The sequence below is a fragment of the Salmo trutta genome, chromosome 12 (assembly GCF_901001165.1).
Source record: "Salmo trutta chromosome 12, fSalTru1.1, whole genome shotgun sequence".
Classification (NCBI taxonomy): Eukaryota; Metazoa; Chordata; class Actinopteri; order Salmoniformes; family Salmonidae; genus Salmo; species Salmo trutta.
Genome location: NC_042968.1, coordinates 68,600,528 through 68,610,756, shown reverse-complemented (window position 1 = coordinate 68,610,756; position 10,229 = coordinate 68,600,528). Strand labels below are relative to the sequence as shown.

General features: G+C 40.8%; 1 long non-coding RNA gene across 1 annotated transcript; it reads left to right on the top strand.

Annotated features, from left to right (window-relative positions):
• The first annotated feature begins 2,144 nt into the window (after positions 1-2,144).
• On the top strand, positions 2,145-3,071 carry LOC115202752 (uncharacterized). Its single transcript, XR_003880043.1, has 2 exons — positions 2,145-2,229; positions 2,492-3,071. It is a non-coding gene; the product is annotated as an uncharacterized LOC115202752 (long non-coding RNA).
• Positions 3,072-10,229: the final 7,158 nt, after the last annotated feature.

Below are 10,229 nucleotides of genomic sequence, written 5' to 3'. Positions count from 1 at the left end.
TCTGGGGGTGGTAGATGGACACAAACTTCTGGTCCACACCCATCATTATGGCTACCTGCTTCACTACATCACCAGTGAAGTGGGTACCGTTCTCTGCAGATAATACCTACATTTGGTGTTCCTGAGATTTTATCTCCCTCACTAGTAGCTTTGCTACTGTCTTAGCATCACAGTGTGTGGTGGGAAATGCCTCCACCCACCTGGTGAACCTGTCAATAAAGACTAAACAGTACCTTTTCCTTTCTTTTCTTTCTGCAAGATCTATAAAATCCATGGCAAGATGGACAAATGGTCCTCTTAGCATAGGGAAATGACCTGGTTTCAGAGGTGTTCCTTTGGCAATGTTAAATTGCATGCACGTAGCACATCGGAACAGAAACTGTTTCACATGCTGAGTCAAATTTGGACAAAACCAATCCAAAGAAATTGCCTCTATCATATCCCCCCTTGACAAATGGGCCATACCATGGGCCACTTGGCAAACAGAGGTGATAAGACAAGCTGGCATTCACTGTCTGCCAGACAGTCTGTCTCCAAATTTTAGAAACTGTGTCAAGTTTACAACCCCGCTGTTGTCATACCAAATGAGAACCAACATCCAAAGCCTGTTTAGATGCCAAATCATCAGTGTCTTTCCCAACAGTAGCAGAGAAGAACATGGAGTGGCTATGACACTTTGAGGCAGCCAATTTAGCAGCCTCATCTGCCATGGCGTTACCCATACTCACACAATCTTTCCCCCCAGCGTGAGCAGCAACCTTCACAATAGCCAAAGCAGAGGGCAGCATCATAGCCTCCAATAGATCTAAAACCATAGTTCTATTTCGAATAGTACTTCCACAAGCATTGTGAAAACCCCTACTCCTCCAGACACCACACCAGGAGAGACAAACCCCTATTGCATAAGCAGAATCGAAGAAAAGTGTAACCCTTTTCCCTTCTCTCATGTTACAGGCAGTGGTTAGTGCCAAAAGTTCAGCCTGTTGAGCTGAGAAGGTATCTGGTAATGGTTGTTGTATGTGAGTGGTTCTATCAATTGTTACAATACCAACCCCTGCATGTTTCTTCCCTGTAGTTTGATCTATATATGCAGAACCGTCCACGAAAAGCTCAGCATCAGTCAGGGTAGTGTCAGAGAGGTGAGGCCCAGCCTTCGTTGGTGTGGGACCCACTGTCTCTGCACTGCCTTTGGTTGAATCTGTCATGGTGCCCCGTGATTTTGTTTTAATCAGGTTCTATGTAATGTGGACTGAGTGACTTATCTGTATGGTAATGTAGAAAAACCCAGTTCTATCCCCATATACAGGTAGTAGAACCTAACATAGGATGATGTACCCAACGCAGTTCTATTTTCTCTAACCCCTCTTCTTCTTTAGTTTCACTACATTTATTCACTAACCACGCTACTGTAAGTGGTTCCACATGCGTGTGGTAAATAACCACAATTGGTTTCAATTGTATTTTAACTTCAGTACGGGTGTCTCCCTGTCTCCTCTCTTGTGGATGTAATGGAAGAGTAAACTCACATGTCTTTCCCAAAACGCAATTCTCAAATGTATCCCTTCTTGTACTAGTCTTAAAGACTTGTTGTCTATACCAGTCTAGATTTATTTCAGCACATAGAAATTCTTTATATTGACTAGCATATATCCATTCACTGTTATCAATACACTCAATTCATACAACAGTTGTACCACACCAAATCTATAATCCCACCAATTATACATATATCAAAACAAAACCAATGTCTTCCCTCAGGTAAGGACACCATACAGAACCATTCTTTAAAAACCTGTGCCTTCCCTCAGGTAAGGACACCATACACAACCATTCTTTAAAAACCTGTGCCTTCCCTCAGGTAAGGACACCATACACAACCATTCTTTAAAAACCTGTGCCTTCCCTCAGGTGTCACGCCCTGACCATAGAGAGCCCTTGGTTCTCTATGGCGTAGTAAGTCAGGGCGTGACTAGGGGGTGTTCTAGTTCAATATTTCTATGTTGGTGTTTTGTATGGTTCCCAATTAGAGACAGCTGGTAATCGTTGCCTCTAATTGGGGATCATATTTAGGTAGCCATTTTTCCCACCTGTGTTTATGGGATATTGTTTGTATTGGTGCTTGTGTTGCGTGTTTGTTGTTTTGGTTAAGGAAGTTTCACTTTAAATAACTATGTGGAACTCAACAAACGCTGCACCTTGGTCCGTCTCTTACAACAACTGTGACATCAGGTAAGGACACCATACACAACAATTCTTTAAAAACCCATGCCTCCCCTCAGGTAAGGACACCATGCGCAAATAACACTTTCAATCACTTGTCACCCAGTACCTTAGTACTGACTTGGTTCATCCTAATCTATAACCGAGTTCCTCACACAAGGTTCCATTAGACCCTCAGGAATTTCTAACTATTACACCTGGGATTCTGTCATTTATCACATATACATCATATTACAGTGCTTTTTCTAATTTTAGACATCTGGTTTAACAGGCATCTGCTTACCTTCTAATTTGATGCGCTGCACAGTGGGACGAAGATCATCCAGATGCAGTGGTCACCAACTCCTGTGGTTTCTCACTCTACTATAAGCCATTTCAACTTCATCTGGAAAAATCGTATTCATTATATTAGGAAATCTGTCATTATGAATATGGTGATCTCAATTGTTTTTATTTTCTTATTTTGAATAATACTTAAGATAAATTGGACTAAACATTTCTTAAAGAATCCGTCTTCAATTTGGAATCTCATCCCTCATATCTTCTCCTGTTTTGGTGGCCTCAATTTTGTTACTTTGTAACTATAAACTGTATAAGATTCCTACAAAATTATCTGCTTTTCATAGACAAGTATTCTTAGCGTGGTCGTTAATATATAAACAATTTCTCCCCGCATAGGTATTTCATTTGGCACAATAAGGATATTTTGTATAGAAAAAAGTATTTATTTTAAGAACTGGTTTAATAATCATATCCTGCTGGTGACTGAACTTTGTAATGTAGAAGGATTGTTACTCAATTATGAGGAATTTTTTATCTCGTTACAATATCCCTGTAACACCTAGAGAGAACACTATAGTCTTTGACGCTATTCCATCTGGAACTCATGTTTAGAGGCATAGCCAGACCTCTGTCACGCCCTGACCATAGAGCCATTGTTTCTTTATGGTGTAGTAGGTCAGGGTGTGACTAGGGGGTGATCTAGTATATCTATGTTGTGTTCTACTTTCTTTTTCTATGTTGGTGTTTTGTATGATTCCCAATTAGAGGCAGCTGGTAATCATTGTCTCTAATTTGGGATCATATTTAAGTAGTTATTTTTCCCACCTGTGTTTGTGGGATCTTGTTTTGTGCATGTGCACCACTTAGTCACGTTTTGTTGTTTCTTTATTTGTTTTGTTCAAAGTTTCACTATAATAAATAATATGGAACTCAACATCTGCTGCGCCTTGGTCCGTCTCTACAAGCGATCATGACAACCTCACCTTCTTGACCTACCCTCGCTTAATCCAGTTGACTCACCACTTTTCTATGGTAGGTCAGGGCGTGACAGGGGGGGGTTCTGTTATGTTTTGTAATTCTATGTTGGGTTTTGTTTGGGATGATCTCCAATTAGAGGCAACTGGTCATTGTCTCTAATTGGAGATCATACTTAAGTAGGTGTTTTTCCCCACCTGGGTTTGTGGGAGATGTTTTGAGTTAGTGTATGTTTCACCTATGAGTCTTTTTATTTTTATTTTTTCAGTTTATGTATTGCATAGTTTCACAGTGAAAATAAAATGTGGAACGACACACACACTGCACTTTGGTCCGCTACCTTCCTACGACAACAGTGACATGCTCAGTTTCCTTAACCATAAGGAAAACCAATTTTACCTCAAATCTAATTGTCCTAATGGAAAAATGTAATATTCATAAATAGAATTTCACAAAAAAAACACTGTTTTCTATAAGGAATTTGAGCAGTATATTAAGACCATTCAACATATTTCAAATAAAGCTGTTAAAAGAAACACACTGTTTTAAGGTTGTGTAATTTGATGTACCCCTTAGCATGTCTATTTGTATTCTTGTATGTATACTGTTTTTTTTTTTTACATTAAATGTCCATGGAATTTTTTTTAAAAGGAGTTTAGCAACAAAACAAACGTGTGCAACTGAGGTAAAACTGACAGGGTTGGCTTAGTTTACACGTCGGCAACAATATTTTGTCGCCAAAGTTTATTGAACATAAATACATTTGCACTTGTGTCTCAAATACATTTTTACAGTTGGTTGACTAGCTAGGGATTTTTATTGCTATATTAGTGTAACCAATGTGAAATGGCTAGCTAGTTAGCAGTGGTGCGCGCTAATAGCGTTTAAATCGGTGACGTCACTCGCTCAGACCTTGAAGTAGTTGTTCCCCTTGTTCTGCAAGGGCCGCGGCTTTTGTGGAGCGATGGGTAACGATGCTTCAAGGATGGCTGTTGATGTGTGCAGAGGGTCCCTGGTTCGAGCCCAGGTAGGGCGAGGAGGAGAAGGACGGCAGCTATACCGTTACATTAGCATTGACATGAAATCAGTCAAAATACCTCAAAACAAGACACTATCAAGAACAAGATGAAACTAGCTGCAATGAGTCACCTCCGATTCCCCACGTGGTAGTTTTTTGTCATTGTTGGTAGCTATCTGGTCATCCACAATCAAAACAACCCAATCGACTTCTGCCCCATTAAAGAGTGCACATTGTTTTTGTGACATTGTCAGCTAACCCATCTATTGATGCCTTGTACAAAACAACTGGGAACTCGGACATCTCAGACTTCCGACTAGTGTACTCACAAGACCTGGGAACAAGTTAAAAAAAAACAAGCTCCGACTGGGAAAAATGTATTAAACTCAACTCCACAATACAATGGAGTTGCACGCGACTTGTGTGGGTGGACTGGAGCTCCGACGTCACACAAAATGTATCGTCAGCACTCAAAAGAATAGTCAGCAATTACAAACATTGTTCTGTGTAATGCCGCATTCAAAAGAACTGGGAACTCTGAAATCAAATTTTATTGGTCACATACATATTAAGCGGATATTATCGCTGGTGTAGCGAAAAGCTTGGGTTCCTAGCTCCAACAATACAGTAGTATCTAACAATTCACAACAATACACACATCTAAAGGTAAAATAATGGAATTAAGAAATAAATATTAGGACGAGCAATGTCGGAGTGGCATTGTGTAACCGTTGTCGTCGGGAATGGAGGACCAAAACGCAGCAGGAATGTGGATGCTCATCTTGTTATTTATTTTAAATAAAGAGAACACCAAAATAATAAAACGAAGAACGCACAAACAACAAAACAGTCTTGTCATGCTCACATAGGCAAAACAAGAAACAATCTCCCACAACACCAAACCAAACAATTACCCATATATAGGACTCTCAATCAGAGGCAACGAGAAAGAACCTGCCTCCAATTGAGAGTCCAACCCCCCATCAACCTAAACATAGAAATACAACAAACCAGAAAGAAAATAGAAATACAAAACATAGAACATAGACCAAAACCCAGAAATAATAAATCAAACACCCTACTACATAAATCACCACCCCGAACCACATAAACAAAATACCCTCTGCCACGTCCTGACCAAACTACAATAACAAATAACCCTTATACTGGTCAGGACGTGACACATTGACTAAAATACAGTAGAATAGAATACAGTGTATACATATGAAATGAGTAAAGCAGTATGTGAACATTATTAAAGTGACTAGTTTTCCATTATTAAAGTGACCAGTGATTCCATGTCTATGTATATAGAGCAGCAGCCTCTAAGGTGCAGGGTTGAGTAACCGGGTGGTAGTAGGCTAGTGATGGCTATTTAACAGTCTGATGGCCTTGAGATAGGAACTGTTTTTCAGTCTCTCAGTCCCAGCTTTCTTTGATGCACCTGTACTGACCTCACCTTCTGGATGATAGCGGGGTGAACAGGCCGTGATTATCTTTTTGGCCTTCCTGTGACATGGGGTGCTGTAGGTGTCCTGGAAGGCAGGCAGTGTGCCCCCAGTGATGCATTATGCAGACCTCTAGAGAGCCCAGAATTTAGCAAATTTGTAACATATTGTACGTTTTGCTACTTCTTATACTAATTGTAATTTATAACAAATCATACAAAATGGATGATGGACATCCACAAATTTATACATATCATACGAAACTTAACATATCATACTGAATGGAATGTCTCAGATTTACATAAAGAATAATAGGAAATGCTCTGAGACCAGCTGAGACCAGGTTGTGTTGCCGGTGGTAGCTAATGTGGCAATTTTTTCTACATCCCATGATTTTATTTCAAGTAGGATAGCAGCCTACACTAAAAAGAAAAAATATTGATAACCTTCTAGAAGTCACCTTGATACATGCACATAGTCTCCTCAATGAGGAGGGTATGAACAGCAACAACATCGGGACACTTACAGTTGAAGTCGGAAGTTTACATACACCTTAACCAAATACATTTAAACTCAGTTTTTCACAAATCCTGACATGTAATGCAAATAGAAATTCCCTGTTTTAGGTCAGTTAGGATCACCACTTTATTTTAAGAATGTGAAATGTCCAAATAATAATGGAGAGAATGATTTATTTCAGATTTTGTTTCTTTCATCACATTCCCAGTGGGTCAGAAGTTTACATACACTCAATTAGTATTTGGTAGCATTTCCTTTAAATTCTTTAACTTGGGTCAAATGTTTCGGGTAGCCATCCACAAGCTTCCCACAATAAGTTGGGTGAATTTTGGCCCATTCCTCCTGACAGAGCTGGTGTAACTGAGTCAGGTTTGTAGGCCTCCTTGCTCGCACACGCCTTTTCAGTTCTGCCCACACATTTTCTATAGGGTTGAGGTCAGGGCTTTGTGATGGCCACTCCAATACCTTGACTTTGTTGTCCTTAAGCCATTTTGCCACAACTTTGGAAGTATGCTTGGGGTCATTGTCCATTTGGAAGACCCATTTGCAACCAAACTTTAACATCCTGACTGATGTCTTGAGATGTTGCTTCAATATATCCAAATAATTTTCCTACCTCATGATGCCATCTATTTTGTGAAGTGCACCACTCCCTCCTGCAGCAAAGCACCCCCACAACATGATGCTGCCATCCCTGTGCTTCATGGTTGGGATGGTGTTCTTCGGCTTGCAAGCATCCCCCTTTTTCCTCCAAACATAGCGATGGTCATTATGGCCAAACAGTTCTATTTTTGTTTCATCAGACCAGAGGACATTTCTCCAAAAAGTACGATCTTTGTCCCCATGTGCAGTTGCAAACCGTAGTCTGGCTTTTTTATGGCGGTTTTGGAGCAGTGGTTTCTTCCTTGCTGAGCGGCCTTTCAGGTTATGTCGATATCGGACTAATTTTACTGTGTGTGTGTATATATATACTTTCGTACCTGTTTCCTAAAGCATCTTCGCAAGGTCCTTTGCTGTTGTTCTGGGATTGATTCGCACCAATGTAGGTTCATCTCTAGGAGACAGAACATATGACGGCTGCGGAGTCCCATGGTTTTTTATACTTGCGTACTATTGTTTGTACAGATGAACGTGGTACCTTCAGGAGTTTGGAAATTGCTCCCAAGGATGAACCAGACTTGTTGAGGTCTACAATTTTTTTTCTGAGTTCTTGGCTGATTTCTTTTAATTTTCCCATGATGACAAGCAAAGAGGCACTGAGTTTGAAGGTAGGCCTTGAAATACATCCACAGGTACACCTACAACTGACTCAAATTATGTCAATTATCCTATCAGAAGCTTCTAAAGCCATGACATAATTTTCTGGAATTTTCCAAGCTGTTTAAAGGCACAGTCAACTTAGTGTATGTACACTTCTGACCCACTGGAATTGTGATACAGTGAGTTATAAGTGAAATAATATGTCTGTAAACAATTGTTGGAAAAATTACTTGTCATGCACAAAGTAGATGTCCTAACCGACATGCCAAAACTATAGTTTGTTAACAAAAAAATTGTGGAGTCTTTGAAAAACGAGTTTTAATGACTTCAACCTAAGTGTATGTGAACTTCCGACTTCAACTGTACTGTGGTACATATGCCACGTTCAAACAACTGGGAACTCTTAAAAAATACAAGGTAAAATCATGACGTCAGTGATCTTCAGGTCGGAAAGTCGGAGCTCTAGAAAGAGGCCCGAGTTCCTAAGTTAGAACTCCGAGTTGGATGACTGTTCAAAACTATTTTTCCCAGTCTGAGCTTGTTTTTTTCCCAGTCCCAGTTGTTTTGAACTCTCAGAAGTTGAAGATTAACCTCTCCCTCAACGTCAACAAAACAAAGGTGATTGTAGACTTCAGGAAACCGCAGAGGGAGCACCCCCCTTTCCACATCGAAGGGACAGCAGTGGAGAAGGTAAAAAGCTTGAAGTTCCTTGGCGTACACATCGCTGACAATCTGAAATGGTCCACCCCCACAGACAGTGTGGTGAAGAAGGCGCAACAGCGCGTCTTCAACCTCAGGAGGCTGAAGAAATGTGGCTTGTCACCCAAAACCCTGACAAACTTTTACAGATGCACAATCGAGAGCATCCTGTCGGGCTGTATCACAGCCTGGTACGGCAACTGCACCGCCCTCAACCGCAAGGCTCTCCAGAGGTCTGCACAACGCATCACCGGGGGCAAACTACCTGCCCTCCATGACACCTACAGCACCTGATGTCACAGGAATGCCAAAAATATAATCAAGGACAACAACCACCCGAGCCACTGCCTGTTCACACTGTTATCATCCAGAAGGCGAAGTCAGTACAGGTGCATCAAAGCTGGGACCGAGAGATTGAAAAATAGCTTCTATCTCAAGGCCATCAGCCTGCTAAACAGCAATTACTAACTCAGAGAGGCTGCTGCCTACATTGAGACCCAATCACTGGACACTTTAATAAATGGATCCCTAGTCACTTTAAACAATGCCACTTTAAATAATGCCACATTAATAATGTTTACATATCTTGCATTACGCATATCACATGTATATACTGTATTTTATACCATCTATTGCACCTTGCCTATGCCATTGCTCATTCATATACTTATATGTACATATTCTCATTCACCCCTTTAGATTTGTGTGTATTAGGTAGTTGTTGAGGAATTGTTAGATTACTTGTTAGATATTACTGCACTGTTGGAACTAGAAGCATAAGCATTTCGCTACGCTCGCATTAACATCTGCTAACCAATTGTATGTGACCAATAACATTTGATTTGATTTGATTTTGATTTGAAGAAGGGGCAGTGTTGACAGGGGTAGCTATAGCTAGCCATACACTGGTAAACAGTGGGGTGCACGGAACCAATGAGATGTTCGAGAAGACAGTCTACGGGCTGTGCACACTGCCCACAAAGTGAGGTGGAAACTGAGCTGCACTTTCTAACCTCCTGCCCAATGTATGACCATATTAAAGACACATATTTCCCTCAGATTACACAGGTCCTCAAAGAATTCGAAAACAAACCCGATTTTGATAAACTCCCATATCTACTGTCTACTGGGTGAAATACCACAGTGTGCCATCACAGCAGCAAGATTTGTGACCTGTTGCCACAAGAAAAGGTCAACCAGTGAAAAACAAACACCATTGTAAATATAACCCATATTTATGCTTATTTATTTTCCCTTTTGTACTTTAACCATTTGTATATGGTTACAACACTGTATATATACATAATATGACATTTGTAATGTCTTTATTATTTTGGAACTTCTGTGAGTGTAATGTTTACTGTTCATTTTTATTGTTTATTTCACTTTTGTATACTATCTATATCGACTCTGCCGCTTGAGCATGCTTTTGCGGCACAGTCGATAGCGCGCCGGACTTCGGCCTTGAAGGTCGAGGGTTCGAGACCTGCTCCTTGCTGTTTCATTACAATATGTTTCCCATGCCAATAAAGCCCCTTGAATTAAATTGTTCGAGGGGGGAGCGGGGGTGTTCATGAATGTACCAATGGAATGCTTGAGGGGGGGACTACCGAATTGCGGACTGCAGTTGCACACTATTGGTCAGGTCTCAGGTCGGCAGGATGTCCATACACCAGTGCACTGTTTACCGGTTTATCGACTTGTTGTGCAGCCCAATCAGCCACGCAAAACGGTCTTGAGTGACAACAAATTTGCCATATTACCTTATTCGCTTTCCACACACACCCACTCGCCTATACTCTTGGGCG